Source organism: Amblyomma americanum, chromosome 3 (genome assembly GCF_052857255.1).
Source record: "Amblyomma americanum isolate KBUSLIRL-KWMA chromosome 3, ASM5285725v1, whole genome shotgun sequence".
Classification (NCBI taxonomy): domain Eukaryota; kingdom Metazoa; phylum Arthropoda; class Arachnida; order Ixodida; family Ixodidae; genus Amblyomma; species Amblyomma americanum.
Window position 1 is genome coordinate 217,905,388 of NC_135499.1, and position 23,341 is coordinate 217,928,728.

A 23,341-nucleotide genomic window follows, 5' to 3' on the forward strand; every position below is an offset into this window, starting at 1 on the left:
GCAGCAACAAAGCCACGAAATCTCGAACTACCAGATTTTGAAAAAAAGAACGATTGCATTGACCTCAGTGTCATTTTAATCTTTTCTGTGGTCATTTCTTCTTTTCCTCTTCTATCCTCCTTTTCTCCGCCATTTGTTGTATCTTGTTTTTCTTCTCCACCTTTTAATTTGTCTATCTCCTTCTATTTCACCTTCTTCACCCTTAAGGCGGAGCTTAAGTGTCCACTCCAATTTTTTTTTGCATCTTCTTGGTTGTTGAAGGGTTAAATGACCGCTACTATTCCAAGCATTCGGCGCGCCCACGTTTGTGAGGAACAAAGGCCTGTGGCGAGAAACGAATCGTAGAAAAGCAGGCAACGGAGAGGGCATAGCATCACAGCTGCAGTCGGGTCCTCGTGTCCTCAGTGAGACCAAACTTTGCCCCTAGTTTGCAGTCTGCGCGGGGGCAGCTGCACTGTGGGGCGCTTTACGGGTTCCACGCGCTCGGCTTAGAGGACGTAAAATAAATATAAAAAATAGGCTCCACAGGAAATAGCAGTCTACAGACAGGGGGACAAACCCCTAGAGGGCAGTGGGAACAGCTGCCAACAACTGCTTGTAATACTGGGAAGGGTTGGGGTGCGAAGTTCCTGCACGGTTTCCCCCCAATAAAAAAAAAGTGTCTATAAAAAATGTATACTGGAAAAACGCTACGGCGCCCGTGTGCTGTGCGATGTCAGTGCACGTTAAAGATCCCCAGGTGGTCGAAATTATTCCGGAGTCCTCCACTACGGCATCTCCTTCTTTATTTCCTCTTTCACTCCCTCCTTTATCCCTTCCCTTACGGCGCGGTTCAGGTGTCCAACGATATATCGAGACAGATACTGCGCCATTTCCTTTCCCCCCAAAAAACCAAAACCAATTCATCATGTGTTTTCTGATGCTATAATTCTAACTGGTTTAGACTTTTTCTAAATATCCAATGATTAAAGATTTCGTTCAGTACCTAGTACAATAACTAAATGAAATTTTTTTTCGAGTTAAATTGGGAATAGGGTCTCTTGCATAGACAGTCTCCTTCAAAAGCGTCCAGCCACAAAAGCCCATTATACACAGTGGCGCGGGCCAGGACCTTTTACTTTAATTTTCTCTTCGTTTTCACAACGTAGCATATTTGTCGCATCTCGCAGAGCATACGACAACCTTCCTCAGAGCTCGGCAGAGGTGACGCGTAGGTCTGATCCCGTTCCAGGGATTCAAGCACCAGGAGTGCCGTAAGGGTCGTGCCACATGGCTCGAGCGCGAACCCTTTGTGCAGGAAACCTATACTAAATGTTACATGTGACTAAATGGACTTCAGGAAACGAACGAATGAGTTAGTGAGCGGCCATGCATTGGTGCTGGGAAGACACATTTCAACCTAAGAATGAGCGCTAAGTCAGCGGGGCGGGCACCAACAGCGCTGCTCCCCATGTATACGAAGCGAGGCTGCATGGTTCCCGCCAGTCATGACCACCGAATTTTTTTTCGAGTTGATATGTTGCCGAAATGCACGTTTACGTGCGGTATAGTCTACTGGGAAGTCGGATCGCAGGCGAGTTGTCAAGGCATGCAAATGCGAGCCCCCACTTGGCCCCTCGGGATAGCACATAGGCAACGTGAGTGAGTTGCTCCACGGCAGTCCGGCTGCGATAAATTGGCCGAATTTTAGAACGCTCCTCAGCTTGTGCGGTTTTTCAATTTCAAATGAGGAGCCCTCCGTGCCTCCTTAACTCAAGACAGTATTGAAGGGAGCTATCTAATTTTAGAAGAATCCTTATCCGCTCCTTGGATAAGGAGGCTCTCAGAGCGACGAAGAGCCGCTTACACGCAGCCCAATTTATCGCAGCCGGACTGCCGTGGAGCAAGTCACTGACGTTGCCAATGGGCTATCCCGAGGGGCCAAGTGGGGGCTCGCATTTGCATGCCTTGACAACTCGCCAGCGATCTGACTTCCGAGTAGACTATACCGCACGTAAACGTACATTTCGGCAACATATCAACTCGAAAAAAAATTTCGGTGGTCACGACTGTCGGGAACCATGCAGTCGTTGTGGCGTGCACACTCCTTCTCTTGTCCCTTGTCTTTTGTGACTGTTTTTTTTTTCGCTTCGTATACATGCGGCGCAGCGCTGTTCGTGCCCGCCCCGCTGACTTAGCGCTCATTCTTTCGTTGAAATGTGTCTCCCCAGCACAAATGCATGGCCGCTCACTAACTCATTCGTTCGTTTCCTGAAGTCCATTTAGTCACATGTAACATTTAGTATAGGTTTCCTGCACAAAGGGTTCGCGCTCGAGCCATGTGGCACGACCCTTACGGCACTCCTGGTGCTTCAATCCCTGGAACGGGATCAGACCTACGCGTCACCTCTGCCGAGCTCTGAGGAAGGTTGTCGTATGCTCTGCGAGATGCAACAAATATGCTACGTTGTGAAAACGAAAAGAAAATTAAAGTAAAAGGTCCTGGCCCGCACCACTTTGTATAATGGGCTTTTGTGGCTGGACACTTTTGATGGAGACTATCTATGCAAGAGACCATATTCCCAATTTAACTCGAAAAATAATTTCAGTTAGTTATCGTATTAGGTACTAAATGGAATTTTTAATCATTGGATATTTAGAAAAAGTCTAAACCAGTTAGTATTATAGCGTCAGAAAACACATGATGAAGCCAGTATACATTTTTTATACAGTTTTTTTTATTTTGGGGAAACCGTGCAGGAACTTCGCATCCCAACCCTTCCCAGTATTACAAGCAGTTTTTGGCAGCTGTTCCCACTGCCCTCTAGGAGTTTGTCACCCTGTCTGTAGACTGCTATTTCCTGTGGAGCCTATTTTTTATATTTACCTTACGTCCTCTAAGCCGAGCGCGTGGAACTCGTAAAGCGCCCCACAGTGCAGCTGCCCCCGCGCAGACTGCAAACTAGGGGCAAAGTTTGGTCTCACTGAGGACACGAGGACCCGACTGCAGCTGTGATGCTATGCCCTCTCCGTTGCCTGCTTTTCTACGATTTGTTTCTCGCCACAGGCCTCTGTTCCTCACAAACATGGGCGCGCCGAATGCTTGGAATAGTAGCGCTCATTTAACCCTTCAACAACCAAGAAGATATAAAAAAAATTGGAGGAGACACTTAAGCTCCGCCTTAAGGGTGAAGAAGGTGAAATAGAAGGAGATGGACAAATTAAAAGGTGGAGAAGAAAAACAAGATACAACAAATGACGGAGAAAAGGAGGATAGAAAAGGACAAGAAGAAATCAACACAAAAAAGTTTAAAGGGACACTGAGGACAACGTAACCATTTTTTTTTTTTGCAAAATCGGATAGTTCGAGATTTCGTGGCTTTTTTGCGGCTTGTCCGGCAGCGAAAGGCGCGTTTATTGCTAAGATATTTGAATTCGAATTTAAAATACATTTTCCCGCCGCACCGAATCAAACTTGGAACTCTCTGATGACGAACGGGAGAAAAGTGACGTAAAGTGGCGGGAACGGGGACTCTGTGATTGCACTGTGCTGCGCTCTGCTGCCACCAGCAGCAGCCGAAGTGAGAACATACTGCCGGCAGAATGTTGAAGGCCTCTATCGGCCGTCGGCGCTTCGTTTACGTTTGCAGAAACGTTACGATGGGTCCCGTTCCCGGTTACGACAACGAAGTTCTCGCAAAGAACTGTGGCCTGCACTTCAGCGACCTCAACCCCAGAGAGCGTGCGATGCTTTTGAGGGCAGAGGCAGCAGGTCTGGCAAGAAAGTCCGAGCGCCGAGGAGTCGGCAGCGTAGCTGTCACCGCCGAGCCACCGTCACGACTGATGTGTAGAGGCTGGTACGCGCAGGCATATTTTAATTCTGTAATAATAGTCCTCGTTAGGCTGGTTATGCAGCCTAGCGTTTTCGTACGTTGACCAAATGAACACGCCGAGCGGTGAGTTTGCTAACGTGGAGGCGCGTGGAACATTAGCTATCCGCTGCTCATTTTCCTTGCCGCAGGTGCGTTTCGTTGCACAAACTTCGTGCGAGGAGCATAAGTCTTAGAGAGGCACTTGGAGGTCCTCCGCTGCTCCGCCCTTGTAAACTGAGGTGCGTCAAAAACGAAACCACGTGGGCGCGCGAAGCGCATAGCCGCGAGACACCCCAAAGCATATCGAAACTCATCTGGCCGCCTGTTGCGCCGCCAGTTGCAGGTTTCCTTTGACTTCCAACATTCAGGTTGTCTTTTCCGTTTTCCTCGTGTGATAAAAGTGCACTAGCGGTTTCAAAACAAAACTTAATCGATCAAACGCGCAACCTTAGCCAGCAGTCTTAGCCAGACAGACGTTCGTCAGCCTCAGAGATTCGTTGTTACGGCTATTTAGTCATCGGGCTTGTGCTTGCGAAATTGGCCTGTGGCGGCGATACCTGTATTTTAGTTTTTTCCCTTTCCTACCTTGCAAGAGCTTTGTTTTCAGTAAAAGTGGTCTTTATGTGGTTAGGAGCTGGTATTCAATCGGTACAAGGCAACTTAAGTTTCCCCTCAGCGTCCCTTTAACCAAGCCGCACGACGTGCCGCGTGGCGCAACGGTAGATTGTCTGACTCGCATCCCGAGGGTCAGGGGTTTCCGATGCGCCGGTAATGTGGCTGATGCTAGCCATCGGAGTCTCTTGTAACAGCCACCTTTTCGACCAGTCAGGATTTTGCTGTCACGCCGACAACAACGCCGACTGTTCCACGACACGGGGCCTTTACACTTTCGCGTAATGCTCCCAAAGCACTGCGATATGTCTCGCTGTCGCTGTTTTTGAAAACGTATAGGTTTCGCAGTAAGGAGAGAACCGCTACATGGACCCCTTTCTGTGGAAATTTAGTTCAGTGAGCGCTTAAGCGAGCATTTTAGGAATGTTGGGGCACATTTGCATGACCCGCACTAACAACAACCCGCGCGCAGAGCAGCTGTTGCTTTTTCGCTATCCACCGTTCGTTTTTACTTGCAGGGCACGAGGCTACGAATAGCTGGCAGGCCGTGATCGGGGGAACGCTGAGACGTTCGCTGCGTACACGTAGTTTTATAGCTGCAGTACATTCACCATCTGTCCAGCTCTGAAGCAAAGTGGGCTGCAATAAACCTATCATTCTTTAACGATGTCAGTGCATCGTAGCGAATCCCTGTGCCTGCTACAACGCATTGGTGGTGTCGAATATGAACCGACCGATCAGATTTAGCAGATGAAAGGAGAATTTCCAGCAGTTTAAATATTCATAAAGTGTGTTTAAATTTGCCAAATTGTACTCGTATTACCGTTTCTATCAGTCCATCTGGCCTAGTTTAGTAGGAGGTTGTGGGGACCTGCCCTGCAGTCCCCTGTGTTTTCTTTCCCGTGAGGCACCGTGTAGCAGCAGCCTAGCCTCGAGAAGGAACACATTCCCTTGTCAGTTACCTTAACTAACAAGAGAGGGCGCCAGCGTCGCAGCGCGGGAGAGGGCATGAGGCGTTTCGGCGGAGATCATCGGCGCGAGCGGACGTGTCGCTCGCGGCTCCGCTCTTCGCCAGCGGGGCGAGGAAGCGACGGGGAGACTCGCTCCCGTATCTCGTCCCGTCCGGCCTCCGGAGTATCCCTTGCCCTAGAGTGGGCGAATATTCGCTCGCAACCTTGCTGGTGAGTCGGACGACCTCGAATCATTAGCATATCTTGTTGCTAGCTCACGTTATCGTTGCTGTAGCAATAAATGCCTGTTTGTGTCAGCCAATGTGTCGTTCCTTTGTTCCCTCAGAGCAAGGCCCGCCGTGGTCGGCGAGCGCTCGGTAGCGAACGCGACCACGGGGTGGGGTCTGGCGGTTTTGAACCATAGCCTCCTTTATACTTTCTGTGCCTGTCAACGCGCCGCGCGAACCATACAGCGGCGCCGTCGGGTAAAGTTGCGCGGCGCTGCCGCTCCCTCTGCTGAGGGCGCCACTGACGTAGGTGTCGAGGCGCACTGGTGCGAATGCCGGCGCGAGGATGGGAGCGCTGTTATTCGCTCGCGGGATAACTGCTACTAAGCATGAATCGTACAAACTCGTTATATTTACTCGTAAAGCAGACATCCTCTAAGCATAACAAGTGATCACGTTAGTTGTTAGCCAGTAACACCAACGCTATGACATGTTATGTGAGGCAGTTTCAAGATACGTGGGCATGGCTCGATAAACTACATGACTGCTCCGCTAGCGTAAGTGGTTATAGTACAGTTACAATGCTAGTCTACGCTGCGCTAAAACAAAACTTAAGAAGAAAGGCACCAACATTTATTTACACATTTCACAACAGCCGCTGTGCTACAAGAGTAGCTACTTTTACAGCTTCATTACTTTTCGTGAGAGTGGCTTCTGCCGAAACAGCGGCTTATACAAATCATTCTTGTCTGTTATCGAACAGGCGTAGTTCACCAGCAGCGGTCTGATGAATCTAGTTGCCACAAGAAGAGAAAAATGTTCACGGTGACTGCTGTCACTGAAAGGGCACTTCAGCAGCCTTGATTTACAGATGGCTGGAACAGCTGCATCTGTCAGGTTCTTCAGTGGATTTTCAAGTCGTGGGTTTTCTTTTAAGCTTGTCTCCACAAACAGCCGCAGCGTGTCTAAGACATAGAGTAATTCGTCAGATGGGTAAAGCAGCCCACCACGGTCCTGTTCTCGCGTGAACTGCTCGAGTGGGTTACCAGTAGGTGGCTTGGTTGTGAGTAAACAGCACTGCTCACATTCCATATGTTCACTTATCACACGAGCAATGTAGCCACCTACATAGAACGTGGCCGACAGCTGCAATGTAAATAGAGAAGCAGGGACATGCTGCACGTCTAAGCGTCCCAAGATTTCCAAAGCAGCCTTTGGAAGCTCATCGATCCTCCCAAGTGCACATAGCCCTGCAGTCCTAAGTCCAGTGCTGTGGTGACTCTCATGATATAGCACGTTGCTGTGTTCAGATGTCGCGGCAATTCCCGTCTTCAAGACGTTTTCTAGTCCTGAGAGTACTGACCGCACGTCAAGTTGGTCGTTGCATCCCAGTGACCGCCTCAGGGTTCCAAACAGCGCTTCAATCGGGTCACTGCTGAATTTCCGCGTTAGTACAAAACAGAACTTCTCCTCAGCTAACAGATAGCGAATGCAGCAAGCAGTCGAGTATGTTGTGAGCAGAAGGGCCTCGTACGTTTCGGCTGTGAAAAAGGCACGAGGATAAGTTGCATCTTTCTTCAGTTGGTCGATATATAGCGGAAATGTAACTTCCAGCCATTCCAGCCTAGAATCATTTTTGTCGTCAAAGTGCCTGACGTCAGGGAAATTTTGCTCGATATGTTGGTACTTGTTGCTGGTGTCGTGCAGTAGGAACCACCGATGGATGTTCTTCATAAAGAGTATTGTGGGTCCCGCATAGGCAAATGATGAATGGCAGCTTTGTCCTGCGTGCTCTTTCAAAAACTCCAGAGCAGATGTAACACCAGGAGAAAAAACTTCGACAGCTCGTTTGACGTTCATTTTTTCAATATTGTTCGGAAAAACATGTTCTCTGGTTAGGCTCCTCACAGGTTTTACAATCCAATCTTTCTGCATCTCGTAGAGTTTCTTCAAGTGAGATGACGAAACCTCGCCTTTCTTTCCAAGGTCGCGTGCAAGGAACTGAGAGCGGATGTTTTTCAAGACGTGGCAATAATCAAAGCTTAAAAAAAGCAGCCGATGAGGATTACACGGATGCTGTATCCTGTACGTGAGGAATCCGCCGCAGAGGTCCTTCATGGCACTCACGTTTACTTTATGGTTGTCGCTCACAAGGCGCACCACCTTGAAGCCTGCCTCTTCAACCTTAGTGAGAACATAACGCATCAATTTGGACAGCTGTGCGCCATTCAGTCCTTTCGTAAAAAAAGTACGATGCTGGTATTCTGTATGAAGTAGACAGGCCGTTAATTACAAAACAAAGCAAGGAATTTGCCAGTACCGGCGCACTGTCAAGATCGGTGGCCACACCCATGTCCACATGGCCTACGAAGCTATCTTGCTGCTTGTTGTACTGCAACCTTGGCTTTATTCGCATCTCGTCGACGATGAGAGAACATACTCTGGACTGCGGCGATTCAAGCTTGTCAAGCTCTGCTTTCAGCCGGGCTTGTACCAAGCGACTAAAACCTGTCTCTCCAGAGGTACTTCCAATGAAGTTTTGTAGTGTGTTCCTACTTGGAAGCTTCAACAATTTTTCCTTTCGGACGTGCTCATAGGTCTTTGTAGAAAGATGCCTAAGTACAATGCAGTGTCGCACTACATCTTCAGACCATGTTGGCATTTTTCGCTTGAAATTGACAACTTGGTTGAGCAGGAAAACTGCAGCAATGTTTTTTTCTTCCGCTTGTTCCCGGATATATGTTATATCTCCAAAATTACTGTCTTCTTTAAGCCTTTTCAGCTCCATTTTATATTTATCTACCGTGGTGCGAAGCCTCTCTATTTGCTTTTTTAAGTCTCTCTCCTTCCTCTTCCACTTGATTCTTTCCACTGCCAGCCAGTAGGAAGATCTGATGTCAGCTTGCGTTGTTTTGTCGGCGCGGACAAGTTCTTCTTCATGCTTTGTACAAGTGGCTCTTGATTGGTGTTGCGTCACTTCAAAATAGTTGACACTTGTAGTTGGAGCGGCTTCAGAGACCTCACTGTCAGCATCAGACGCCGGCATTTCCACGTTCGTGCTTTCGTCATGCTTCATGAGTTTTTTCGCTGGCTCATCTTGGCTATGGTGGGGCTGAAAAGCTGCTCTTTTTCTTCCGCTTACACTGTGCCTCTCCTTCAATACTCGAGGTTGCAAGTACGACGGGTAGCCACTGAACACTGATGGTACAACTCCCTTTTTCAGACGGCGCCGTTTGCCCTCTGCGAAGTCAGAGATTTTGAAATGTTTGCTGCATACCCTTGAATAGTTGGAAGTGCAGTTAGGTACCCAGTCATCTCTTCGTATTGCTTTCAGCCATTGCTTACGCTGTGCAGCTTCGACGGGGATCTCATGAAAAGAAACGCCGGGCTCCTTCTTTTTACTGTCCGACCGGCCCAATGGTACGCAGCAGTATGCCATTGGGAGCTGTAAGAAGAACAATTTCGGTATCAGCTGTTACATTAATTGATTCATCGCGTCCTGCAAACAATTTTTTTTTCTAACTTGAAAAACAAGGAAAACAAACATACGCGTTGCATCTTTCGGTTTCGCTCACTCCAAAGCAATGGTCATAATAGGTAAAGCTTGTGTTTTTATTTTATCAAAGAATTTCACAATTAGCCGATACATTGCAAAAAAAAAATACTGCCCTGGAGCACATGTAGCATACCACACAGACGAGCTAACCAGGGAAGAAATTAGCACCGCAGACCAAAGAATACTAGCGCACATTTAATATTATTGCCTTACTGGCGCGTAATAAACAGTTTATGGTGCTGTCGTTATTTTTCACAGGCCTCAATGCGGCTGATTACGAGTTTGGCGGTTTCCGATGCAAGAGAGGGACACAACGATTGAGTTGACAACATTTTAAACTAATATAGCTTTCCATCGTTCGGTTAAGCTCACTTTAAAGTAGCCACCATAACAATAGGTAAATCTTCTGTTTCTATTTTTTCACAAAATTTCACAATTAGCGTATGTTGTAAAAAAAAATGCGCAGGAGCACATCCAACATACTACGCAGACGAGCTAGGCAGAGAAGCAATTAGCATTGGTGGTAGTGGGATTTTTATTAAAAATAATACAAAAAGGAGCATTTGCAGTCCAAAAAAAAAAAAAACACGTGCACATCCCGAATTACTATTGCAGTACTGACGCGTGATAAACGCAGTTTTTTGTGCCGCCACTATTTTTCACAAGCCTTAATGCAGCTGAACACTACGCAGCGATAGCCGGAAGGATAAATCAAAGCTGGCACTCACCACTTGGTGCAATGCTGTATTCCTGCGGCATCGGAAGGCACAGAAAAGTGGAAGTAAGACCTTGCACACTGCAAAAAAGCCCACGTAACGACGACAGAGCAACAGCACGTGGCACGCGGCTATCCGGGCTGCTGTGGGCAGGCTGTGGGTGCCCCAACGTCGCTGTCGCCATCTCTCGGCAGCCAGCGGCGTAACTTCTCAAAGGAGGAGGAGTGGCGACGACGGCCGCGGAGCGCGGAGTTGACAGGCACAGAAAGTATAAAGGAGGCTACGTTTTGAACTGTGTCAGCCGCGATTAAGTGGAGAGAAACTATTTATCTCCCCAGCAAAACCCCGCAAGGTACGAGCTGAAAAAAGTGGTAGAGTTTTAATGCAGCTAAACTGAGTAGACGTGCGAAAGCGTGTGTTTAGCCTGTCTGGCTCATGGTTTTGCTTTCATGGGTGGTCGGAACGTCCGGCGACGATATTAGACTCAGGTTTAGATGTGATCGAGGTTAAGCTTATCTGTTCGCGCCGCACATGGAAGATGATGAATACAGATGTACAATGCACAGCGCGAGTCTGTTGCAGTTTAACACGAGGTGTTATGGCTGCGGCGATGGCTACAAAGATGACATGACAATTGGCAGTAAAAACCAATGCGTATTGTGGCAGTCGTATCATTTTAAAATCTTTATTTCTTAAGTTACAGCACACCCAACATGAATTTATGTTGTTGAGACATCAGCGTAAAATTCAGTGTAGGTGTCATATTTTCTGTGTAGTGCAAAGAATTCTTGTACTATGTGCTCATGTGGCGTTTCGTTTTTCTGTAAGCGTGAAATCACATACTGAAGGGAGGCTGTACCATGGTAGCAAATATTCATATCCTTGTGCAATATTCGATAGGGTATCTAGTACTGCTAACTCTTCGAATTAACCTTCAAAGCGCAGTATTAGTGGCCTGATAAAATGTGGCTTGTTGTTGAATAATTTTTTAGATGGGCACTTGGTGACAATGGAATGGCAGAGATGTTCAGGAAGAGAACGGGTTTTTAGGACGAATGCGCGTGTAAGTGCGACTCTTCTATCATCTAGTGCGCGCTCATTAGCTTCAATTGAAAGACTGTTTACCGGCGATGTTCGGTTCTCGTGTAGTGGCCAGCGAAGCTAATCTGTTCACGCCACCGTGGGTTCAAATCCTAGTCGTGGCAATGTTTATTTTATTTATCATTTGACCAAGGTCACCCTCAAAGCCAAGCTTGACACCAACTCGGGGAGCCGGTTCGACCTCATGAAATAGGGCTTTCGCACTAAAAGAGGGAAGGGGTGAGGTGCGCAGTCCCAATCTGTCACGCAAGAATGAGGCCCTCACGTAGCGAAACACTGCTTTGAGGGCCGCCGATTGTTGATGCCACAGTCCGAGGATCTTGCCATCCATCAGGGGGCAAGGATCAACGAAGTTCAGAGAACAGCGCAGCGTATTTCTTTTAGAGCTGAAAACAGGGCATTTGCAAAGTAAATGTACCGCTGTTTCCTCGCTACGATCTCACAATGTGCACGACACATTTTGCATAGTTGCGTAGTATGATTTGGAATACAATCACAATTGGAGTAGATGGGGGAGTGAAAGACAATGGACTCAGATTTGTATTGGAATCAAATCATAATCGGTATAGATTGGCGAATAAAAGAAGAATGATATCGCATTTCCTCCGTTTCAATTCAACTGATCGCACCTAATATTTTTTCCCCTTCAGCTCAGCAGACGTGAGCGTCAATGAATTCGCATATGCAGGACGCTTCACACACGAAAAGAAAACACCTGAATAATTTTTAACACTAACGCCCATGTTGAAGCTGTTTCCTCGAGGAAAGGACCGCGCTCTATGCTGACTTGCATTGCAGAAAGTCTAACCTGCAGTGAAGGAACTTTTCAAGTTCCTAAAGGAAGGACTCGGGACTGAGTGCAAGGTTGTGAACTATCAGTGTGTGCCCTGTGTACCCTGCAAGTAATGACCAACGGACTTGTGGAAAAGTAATCTCCCTTTGCTCTCTCTACTCTCCCTCCATTCCCCTTCCCACGTGTAGGGTAGCATACCGGGCGCTGCTATACTTAACCTCCCTGCCATTCTGTTCGTCTTTCTCTCTCTAACCTGCAGACCTGCACGTAAATATATTTATTTATTAATACTGTAAACGCTCATTTGAGGGTCATTACAGGGAGGGAAAAATGAAAAACACAAGAATAAACTGTTGTGTTGCGTGGTTCACGCGAAGAAGCAGACAAGTTTCCAGAGGCGAAGCGACGTTTGTTGCCACATGTTCGTCGGTGTGTGGCTGGTCGAGATAAACCCGAGCGCAGGTTGCAGCGCACGCCTTTTATTCGTTTTGCGCGCCTGCGCATTAACGACTCCGGCGACAGGCCGGACAGCACAATCACACACTTCCAGTGCATAATACAGGATAACAAAAATGTAAGATAATTCTCGTCACTGTTCCGCGACCCGGTATATAAAATTAATTCGTGACATTCAAACACGTGCACATCCACAGCGATCTCATTTCTAGACATATTCATTAATGACATTCGCAAATGCTGTTACACTTGAAGACTGAGTGGCATGAGCGGGCAGTTTGTTTCACATTCCTATAGCATGGGGAAAAATGAGCAACGGAATACGTTAGTTCGGGTCATGAATGGTCGGGCTGATGATTTGTGATGATTCAGGCAGGAGCTCAGTCTATCTGGAGGTTGCAAATATATATGCTTATTAATCTTAATGCCGCCAATAATGATTTACTGCAATGTTTTTAACCTCTGATTTTTGCGTCTCGTTTGCAGTTGAAATGGAAGCAAAACAGCGCTGACGGACGGGACGGAAGAAGGCGAGACAGACACATGCGCTGAACTAACAACCAAATGGTTTATTGCGAAAGAGGGGGCAATATAAAGCATAGAAGGGAAGAAGAAATGCGGTGCAAAACATGATATGGCATACATTCGGGATATCATCACTGATTAAGAAAAGCCATCTCCTGTGGGAATAGAGCCACCGATGGTTGGCTTACACATGAGTTGCCTAATGCGTGAATGTGAAAGGCCTCCGATATCAGGCGCGAGGTATGATCGTTATATTTGGCGATGATAGTTGTTTGGTTCAAAAACGCCTCACATTCTTCGCAATCTGCGAAATGAATGACCATAATATTTCGTCGTGACTTGTTTTCAATGTCTTTCGCGTGTTCGCGTAGCCGATCGTTGACGCACCGTCCGGTCTCTCCGATGTAGAAACGGCCGCATGACAGTGGGGCCTTGTACACTACACCACAGCAACAGTTGACAAATTTGTTTCTGTGTTTCTTCTGACAAGACTTCTTTCCACTCTCCTGATTCACTCTCTTGCACAGGCCTCCCAACTTGTTCCTGGCAGAGAAAATGAGCTTTACGCCGGCGTTGTTCACAATCTTTTTCAGGTTATGCGAAACTTTGTGAACATACGGAATACATGTTATGTGCTTAGTGCACCTAAAGATTGAAGATCCTTTCCTCATTAGAAAGCCGGAGACCGTGTCAGAATTCCTTCAAAACGAGTGTCCTGCCCACGTTGGCGCGTTTTCGGTGGATGTCAATGACTTGTACTACTCCCTGCCGCAAAGCGCGGTGATCGCAGAAATCAGCAAGTGCATCGGCCGTCACGGAGGCACCAAGTTCCAGAACTCTAGTGGTATAAACGTTAGCATGTTTCTAGAAATGCTCCGCTTTTATTTACAGTCCACGTTTGCTAGAGTTGATGATAGTTTTTTCATCCAAAAACAAGGTGTTTGTATTGAATCCAGCCTCGCTCCCGTTCTCAGCGATCTGTTCTTAGCTTCGTGCGATAGACAACTTCAAGCCAAGCTGGACGGCACCGTTGTTAAGGTTATGCGTTATGTAGATGACTTTTTAGTATTTTATCGCAAAAGTAACGCCCAACAAACTGTTGCTCAGATTTTTGACGTGTTCAGTACTGAACTTAACAACCTACAATTGACCACAGAGCTACCTACTAACAACAAACTAAGGTTTTTGGATCTGGAACTTGTGCTATCGTGTGACCATGTGTGTTGGATATACTCCCCGCGCTCCCAGAAAAGCCTGCTCCCCTTCCGGTCGGCCCACTCTAAGATAGTCAAGCGCGGGATAGCGAAAACATGCATGAAAGCCGCTCTGTTTAGATCATGTTCACATAAGACCCAAGCCAGCTTTGACGCGCAGGTTACTAGGCTTACCGCTGCGGGATACCCGACGAAGATCTTATCTAGCATAGCAGAGTCGATATTAAAAGAATGCAGAATTCAGAAGGAAACGCGCAAACTGGACACTAAGCACATAACATGTATTCCGTATGTTCACCAAGTTTCGCATAACCTGAAAAAGATTGTGAACAAAGCCGGCGTAAAGCTCCTTTTCTCTGCCAGGAACAAGTTGGGAGGCCTGTGCAAGAGAGTGAATCAGGAGAGTGGAAAGAAGTCTTATCAGAAGAAACACAGAAACAAATTTGTCAACTGTTGCTGTGGTGTAGTGTACAAGGCCCCACTGTCATGCGGCCGTTTCTACATCGGAGAGACCGGACGGTGCGTCAACGATCGGCTACGCGAACACGCGAAAGACATTGAAAACAAGTCACGCCGAAATAATATGGTCATTCATTTCGCAGATTGCGAAGAATGTGAGGCGTTTTTGAACCAAACAACTATCATCGCCAAATATAACGATCATACCTCGCGCCTGATATCGGAGGCCTTTCACATTCACGCATTAGGCAACTCATGTGTAAGCCAACCATCGGTGGCTCTATTCCCACAGGAGATCGCTTTTCTTAATCAGTGATGATATCCCGAATGTATGCCATATCATGTTTTGCACCGCATTTCTTCTTCCCTTCTATGCTTTATATTGCCCCCTCTTTCGCAATAAACCATTTGGTTGTTAGTTCAGCGCATGTGTCTGTCTCGCCTTCTTCCGTCCCGTCCGTCAGCGCTGTTTTGCCTCCATTTCAACATGAACCAACCAGCCCGACTCAGCACTCTCCTTGAATTCGTTTGCAGTAACTGCAGACCGCATGAGTTCAGCATATCAGTTACTGAAACTGTTCGTTTATGTTTTGAACAAATGAATCGTGTAAAATTCTCTCTTTTCTTTTCGTGTGACATTTCCTTTAGTTACTAAGAGTTAAATTAATGTCCGAGTGAATGCGAGGAAAGGCACATGCTTGCAGTATATACCAGTGAGGGAAATATTGGTTTGGTTTGGTATATGGGGGTTTAACGTCCCAAAGCGAGTCAGGCTATGAGGGACGTCGTAGTGAAGGGCTCCGGAAATTTCGACCACCTGGTGTTCTTTAACGTGCACTGACATCGCACAGTACAGGAGCCTCTACAATTCGACCCCCATCGAAATTAGACCGTCACGTGAAAGCATCCCTTTTGATGTACGCGCTACCTCGGGCGGGAAACCTTTTGCGTCTTTAAATAGACACATGCATATATAGGTATGTATGTGTAGACTATTACCGGTGGTGTAAGTAAAGGCCACGGCGTATTCGCTGAAAGCCGAAGCACGGGAACCAAGAAATCCGCCCAGGCTCAGTTGACCCAGCATATAGAATAAAGCACAAGAAATTGAGAGTAAAGTAAAGTAAAGCTACCACACACTGGGGAAATGGGAAGCATTAGCGTTGGGCACAGGGAGGTGCGGCCAGCAATATTTTGTGGCAGTTATCGTTATTATTGATAAATTAACGGGTACACTAGCTGGCATTCCGCAGCATCAGCTACTCGTATTTCCTTTGCATACGCACCGCTTCTCTACGGGGCCAGGCGGAGGACGCGCTCCGTGCAGATCGGGCTGCAGCAACGTTTGCCACCAGCAGCTCGCCGAAGTGGGCACAGCCTGCAGCTGTGCAGTGTTGCGCCGTTTCCGCTGCCTTCGTGCCTTTTGAACGCGCAGGTGCTTGTACGCGGTACGTGGGCCTTTGAGATTATCATACGGCCTGGGTGAATGCGCGCAAGAATTTGTCGTTCCGCATTCGCGGATTCGCTGCTTAGGCGGCGTTGTCCTCGTGATGACAGAAGAAAACGAAGGTTTAGGCAACGCTGATTATCTCGCTCTCCGTTGCTGGTGTCGCTTAACTACATATGACAGTAATTTAATGGCCGCTCCAGGTACCGAATTTCTTCTTTCAATGCGAGCAATTGCGCGCACTCTGTTTGCAAAAGTCGCACCTGTTTGATTCATGAGCGTTTTTTTTCTTTAATGATTGAGACATTATTGTTGCATGAGATCTGCTGTAATAAGAAACACACGCAGGGCCGGTTTCCCACTCGCGTTTCTCCATCGATCAAATAAAAGCGTTACAACTAATCCAGACAGTTTCTTTTTTTTTTTTTTTTGAAAGCGAAATTTATTGCCCCAGGGCATCAATGATGAGTGAAGGTGTGATGAATGATCTAAATGAATGGAAAAAAGGTTAGCTGATTTGATGAAGTCCTGTAGAGAACGATGGTACAGTCCCTGCGTCCAGGCAATGTATGAAGCAGGGTTGCTTGGTGAAAGACCTGCTACCATCAGGTGCCGGATCCTTGGAGGCTTGAGAGCTGGGCAGTCCCAGGGTAAGTGATGAATGTCGGCCTCAATGTCCTCGTGTTTACATATCGGACACCCTGGCCGAGGAAACAATTCTCAGTACTGAGGCCACTTCCGAGTGATGACTGGTGTGAGGGCAACCCCGACCCGGATCCTCCTAAGCGCAACCTCCTCTGCACGGGTAAGACCGCCGGAGAGGGTTACCGCACACGGAGGGATGAGAGCACGTGGGCGGCGCCGGAGGAGTTCCTTTCTTGATGAAAGGAGGGTAAAATTGTCCAAATGAAGGAGCCGAGGCGGTGATGAGTTTGGATTCGCAAGGCGGGTCGCTAAATCTGCCTGCCTTTGATAGGGCAGCAGATCCCGTGGGACCCACTCAATACGTACTGGCTGCGGGATGCTTGCCGCGAGCCGGTGGATGTCCTGACATATCGTGGGACAGCGGCTAACACGTCGTAGCAACCGGACAACTTGGAGGGCGTCAGTGCGGATGACAACGCGGGCCGCAGGGAGCATAGTTAAGTCGGAGAATCGGTGCGCCTATATCTGTTGCAGATAAAGCGCACACTTTTTCGCTGGACAGCCTCAATCGTAGTTATGTTATCTTGCGTGCACGGGAACCAGGCGACGTTTGCGTATTATGGTATTCGGCGAATGATAGTAGTATACGCCCAAGGCTTGGCTTCTTTCGTAGAATACCGCAGGGCTCGTTTCAGAAACATGAGCTTACGCATCGCTTTGTTTGTTACGTGATCTACGTGAGCTGTCCATCCCAGGCTGGCTGATATAATGACGCCTAAGTATTTATGCCCGGTGACTGTCTTAAGTGCAGTGCCGCTATAGACGTAAGGGAAGCTAAGTTTGAATTTCTTTTTCTTTATAGTCATTGAAACTGTTTTGTCTAAGTTAATAACCATTTGTCACTTCGAACACCATTCTGCTATCTTGCCAAAATCCATGTGTAAGCTTATTTGTTCTTCTTGGCTTTTTATTTCTCTATATAGTACACAATCATCTGCGAACAACCTCTGTTTCGCTTCTACCTGGTCAGCAATGTCGTTTATGAAGAGAAGGAAGAGAATTGGGGCTAAATCAGAGCCCTGTGGTGCACCGGAAAGGACAGGGACAGTGTCTGAAGTGTGGTCGCCGAGTTACCCGAACCGGCGACGGTCGGTTAAATAATTGGCGGTCCGTTGGACTACTGACCCGCCAGTTTCTGTAGCAGTTTGGCGTGGCAGACCCGGTCGAAGGCCTTTGAGAAGCCTAAGAAGATTACATCTGTTTGCATTTGGTCGTTAATTGGTTTTGCGATGTCGTGTAGACTCTCGACAAGTTGTGTAACAGTAGACAGACTACGCCTGAAGCCATGTTGTTGGGGATGGATAATGTTATTTGATTAAACGAACTCTGTTATTGATTTTAGGATAATGTGTTCTAAAACTTTACAGGAAGTGCACGTAAGAGAAATAGGCCTATAATTTGACTGGCAAGTCTTATCACCTGATTTATGAACTGGTATTATTATTTCAACTTTCCATTCCGCTGGGAGGCAGCGCTCGCATATGGACTTATTGAACTCAAGGCATAGGTGCTTACTCATGGGTTCGGCATAACGTTTCAAGAAGACATTTTCAATTTCGTCCGGACCGCTGCACTTCCTATCATCTAGGTTTAACAACAGTTATAGTACTCCTTTTTCAGTTGCGACTGGGGCATCCAGTACACAATATTGCTCTCTGGTTTCTTGCTTAAAATAATGCTTAATACCATTTTCTGGTGTAAATACGGATTGTAAAAATGCGTTAAACGCAACCCGCCTGCTTTTTTTCTTCTTAAGGTGGCAAAGGGTTTGGAGGGTTTTCTTTTTGTCAGTAATATAGCGCCATAATTTGTGGGGTGATTCTTTGATAAAGTTGCTAGCAGTTGATTTACAGAAGTGCTGCTTTGCTTCTTTTGTCTTTTCCTGCTGTTCTTTGTTCATTGAATTAACCTTTTGGCAGTAGTCTGAGACCGGACTTGATTTGTTGGATTTTCTCAACCTTTTAATTCAACGTTTTAAGTGAATTACTTCGCGAGTTATCCATGGATTGTGCTTTCTTGTGGTCTTTTTTATTAGTGGGACAAACTGCCTCGTACAGTGCATCACATGATTTTTCAACTGCAGCCATATTTCATAGATGTCTGCAGAGCTTTCAGTGCATAGGTTGTGGAAGTCGAGGTATTCGTGTGGAAGGTATGTCATGATAGCTGCATCATCAGCTTTGTTAAAAGCATACACACGCTTTGTAGAACCACTTTGGCGAAATCGTCCTGGATACGATAGTGTGCACACAACAATATTATGATCAGATAAGCCATCAAAAATATTCACGCTAACCGTTTCCATCAGAAAATGATCGCTTAAGAAAATGAGATCCAGAATAGAGCTTGAAGTACCCTGCCCCCGAGTAGCATTGGAAACAGCCTGTGTTAGATTCAGGGTGAAAAAAAAAGCTTACCAGAAGATTGTTTATTGCCATGGATGGGTTTAACAAGTTCCAATTTACGTCTGGAAGGTTGAAGTTACCTGCCATTATTACAGCGCTTCCCAGTATGCACCTCTGCATATACTCAAGAAGCGGCTCAAGATAGGAAGCCTCTGCGTTTGGGGGTCTGCACACAGCGCCAACGCAGGCAGAGCTCTGACTAAGCTGAGTACTACACCAGTCTGCTTCTACGCCTGGGACGTCTGGCATTAGTGAATAGCGCCAGAATAGCCTCAGAAGCACAGCCACACCCCCACCTCTAGTTATTCTGTCTTTACGAACCATGGTGTAGCCAGGGGAAGCAATTTTAGGGCTCTTGATATCTGCGTGCAGCCACGTTTCCGTGATGCAAACAATATCAGGTTTTAGAGCAATCAAGACTGCCTCTAGCTGTTCAACTTTGTTTACGAGGCTACGCGCCTTAACATTGATAACAGTTAGGGGTGTCGGCGGCTTCGAGTTACTCGGGCTGGGGCGTCGTCCTGGTTTTCGTTTTTCGCAGCTTCAATAATGTCGCGTTTTTCTTCGTCTCATGTGTACAAACGCTTGTTTATTTTTGTTTTGCCGTATTTAAGGTAGACCTTATCTTTTTGATCACGGTCTACTTTTGTTTGTTTCCAGATTTTCTTTCTAACTTCTCGCACAGCTCGGGAAAAGTCTTCTCCAATTGAATACCCAGTTTGTTTCAGCTTAGTGCAGTTTCCCAGTATATTAGTTTTATCTTTGTAGTCAAATAACTTCAAGATAACAGGCTTATGCTTTAAATCGTCAGATGCTTCCTTTCGTCCGAGACGATGGATCCTTTCAAAGCCCTCCGTTCTGATTTCTAACTTTTCTTCAAAAATTTTCTCAACAGTGTCCTGCAAGCTTTGGGGGTCTCATTTTCTTGTTCCTGAGTACGATATATAACGAGATTCGACCTGCGGCTTCTGTTATCTAGATCATCAACTATTTTCGTCAAGAATGCAACCATTTTCTCTATTTTATTAACTCGTTCCACTCATTCCATTACCTGTTTTTCTATCTTACCGATTTTTCCTAGTTTTTTATCTGTTGAACCTAGTTTTTGGTTGGTCACCGTTTTCTCTCCTGACTGTCTTTCGCGATCGCTTTCAGTTGCTCATCAATTGTTTCGCCCGGGATTCGTCTCGACGTCCACCGCCAGTAACAACAGAGATCGTAAAGAGACCAAGATGTTGCAAAACCATTCAAACAACGGCAGCAAAATCAGACAAAGGTTGTTGCTACGAAATTTTTTGCCGAAGCGTTTTCTCACCTGAATCACAAAAAGGAACGGGTCATCACAGCCTTCCCACCGTGGCAGGCGACAACGTGCCTACCGGATTGTGATCAAACTACCACTGTGGCAGGTGACAGTTAAATTAATGATTGGTCGCGATAAGTTGCTTGGGAAGAGCAACCTATAGGTCTCACAAGCTCCACCGTTGGCTGCGTTTGAAATAGCCACCTGCCGGGGCACCGCTTAACAGCTGCACCACTGCGTCAGGAGTGGTATGACGACTCCCCGCAATCTATGTATGTAAAGTAGAATGATCGAGTCCACATATATGTGCATGTAGGCAGAACCTCTGCGATAGGGGAGTACTTGCGCGGGACAGCCCAGCTGCGAGTCTCTCTCTGAACGCGGTTGTGTTCTGATGTCTCCATACTGCGTTTGGGAAGGATCGCGCCCGCTTGGATGAACGGCACGTGAGAAATCCGTGCTTGAAAATAAAAGCGAGATGAAAGCGACCATTTCGTGTTCCCACATTTCCCGTTTATTGCCGAAGTGCAATGAAATGCAAACAGTAATGAGTCTGTCTGTAGCGGCTTACGGAGATATATGCTCGACTGTACCGTGCCTTCAATGTCGTTAGCTGGGCGGCCAATTTCGTCCTATGTATGCAGGACCGCGCCCTCTCTTGTTCGCATTTTGTTGTGCCTTGACGACGATGCGTTTTCTTGCATTTGCTGGTATATGGGGCTTAACGTGCTTAAGCTGCACATGGACTATGACGGATTAACTTTGACCACCTTAGGTTCTCTGGTGCGCACCGATATCGCACCGCACACGTATGTAATTCTGCCCTTCGAATCGCTCAGTACGTCCTATACTGCCATGCGATAACTGGAGAGTGTTGGCTTGTCAGTGCGCCTGCACATCATGCCCGTTTGAAGATTGACGAAAGAAAAACTGAAAACATCATGGAAAGGTTGCAAGTTTTTTCAGTACTTTAAGGAACCGGGTAACGTGACATAGATGTCACTTAAAGAACGCCAATAACAGTGGCCCGAAAAGATTAGGAGCGCATAAAGTTGACGAGATAAGTAATTTACATTTAAATGGGCCTTCGAACTAATGACGATCAGGTAATTCACTCGCCATTTACGCTCATTTGCTTCTTTTATGCCTCTAGAAGCTTTTGTTTATATCTACGGACGCTAGGAGGTGTGAGACTGCTTTCATAGCTTTCAGAGGATGAACTTTTAACCATCTCCTCAACCTCGCGATCTCAAGGTTATCAGGTCCGCAAATGCTTATGCTCAGCACATACCGAGATCACACGAACTGACGCTGAACCTCTGAATGCAAACTTGCACTCGCATGTTAAGCGCACTTTGTGACTTTCACATATAATCTGCCTTTCGAATCTCAAAGACGACTGCTTGAAGTTGCGCTATTTACGACGAAATCCGTCGTTTCAGTCTTACTTTTTTTTTAAACGTGAAAATACAACATTTTTAAAGCCTAAAACGACATACATAGTGCACAAAAAGTTCCAGACGCAACGAGTTCGCGCTCTTACCTTGGCAATTTTCCTGAAATGCGGACTTCAGTGAACACGAAGCTCTAAATACGCCAGCTGAGCAATGCCGCAACTGTCGGATCTGTTTGTCAGTGCGGAGGACAACGGGGGGTATTTTTCGCAAGAGTTCACATTCACAGACACAGAGAGGCGCTCGTTCCGTCTGCCGGCCGCTATCACAAAGCCCATCGTACTCAAGGCGGCGATAGCGTACGTATATCAACACACACGGGAGCCAGCGGTTTATTTTTATAGCTTACGCGTTGTCTAGTTCGGAATAACATAGTCTGACTTTTGCTACACGGCAATAATACTCAGCATTCGCCGCGCACGCGAGGATTTTATGCGCGCCAGGAAAGAAGACTACGTTTTAATTGGCTCCGCCAGGGATATCGCCAGGGATCGCGGCACTTCGTGCGTTTGAAGGGGCTCCCAGCACGCCACCGCGTTGCGGTTTATAAGCATGTATACTCCCCGGAAGAATGTTTAGGAATATTTTAGTGAAGCACGCACCGGCGAGAAAGCGCTCGTTTTGACAGTGCTTGCAGCCGCTGTCACACTGCCTCATGTGAATTGAACAGCGGGTGCTGTCGGGAGCTGCTACAAAGAAAACTCTTCCACAGAGCCCAATTCTGCTGAACGAATCGTCTAATTACCAACCGCACAACCAACTTAATGATTGAATGCATCAAGAGTTTCACTTGTTGTAAGCATCGAAAGTGAATATACAGGGAGAGTGTACCTTTCGCCCAAATCAAAGCTGACCAATGGCCGTACACGAAAACAACACCAAAGAAAGTCGCGATAGGGCTTACTCTCTCCTGGCATTAATCGTCGGTCACGGATTAGAGAACGCAAGATATATCCCATTGAGAGTCATACCTCTGTCACGTACCTCTGTTAGCTCTATTTTCAGCCCTGCTCTGTTGTTGCTCTGGAGGACCGCACCGATGCTGCGTTCGCAGCTGGCACATTTAGAAGTAGTCATGAAGGAAAAAAAAAAGGACGCATACACTGGCCATGCGCGTAAGGTACCATCTCTTGTACTCTCAACAACGTTGCATGGCGCCATATCGTGAGTAGCGTTGCGGTATACAAAGCGAATTCGCAGCTTTTTCTATTAGTGTGCTACACCTAGCAGCAAGTTATTTCCTTCATGTCACAATTGGAGCAGTTTTTTGCGCCGCTAGCGAGAACAGTAGATAATATTTCACAAAGCGGTGAGCTTGGTAGCATGTCTACCGCCACTTTCACGCACACAGAGTTTTCCACCGTTATCAAGGGGACACTGAGGATATAAAAGGTTGACCTGTATCGATAGGCACAGGGTTCTAATCACAAAGAGACCACTTGCACCGAAAACAGGGCTTTTATAAGCAAGAAAGGATGAAAACAAAAAGAGAGAGAGAAATATAAGTGTCGGCATCATCGACCGATCTTGCAAGTAAAATTCGTTAGACGACACGTATTTCAGTGAC

General features: G+C 46.8%; 1 protein-coding gene across 7 annotated transcripts in view; it reads right to left on the reverse strand.

Annotated features, from left to right (window-relative positions):
* LOC144126084 (arylsulfatase B-like) overlaps nucleotides 1-23,341 on the reverse strand; it is a 63,874-nt gene that overhangs the window by 29,993 nt on the left and 10,540 nt on the right. For 2 of the 7 annotated variants that reach the window (XM_077660005.1, XM_077660011.1), the window contains exon 1: nucleotides 21,864-22,025. The exons of 4 other annotated variants lie outside the window; for them this stretch is intronic. The gene's annotated coding sequence lies outside the window, so the exon portion shown is untranslated. Of the gene's footprint in view, nucleotides 1-15,746; nucleotides 15,803-21,863; nucleotides 22,026-23,341 lie in introns of those variants that run through there. One more of the 7 variants, XM_077660007.1, reaches the window with a different exon arrangement.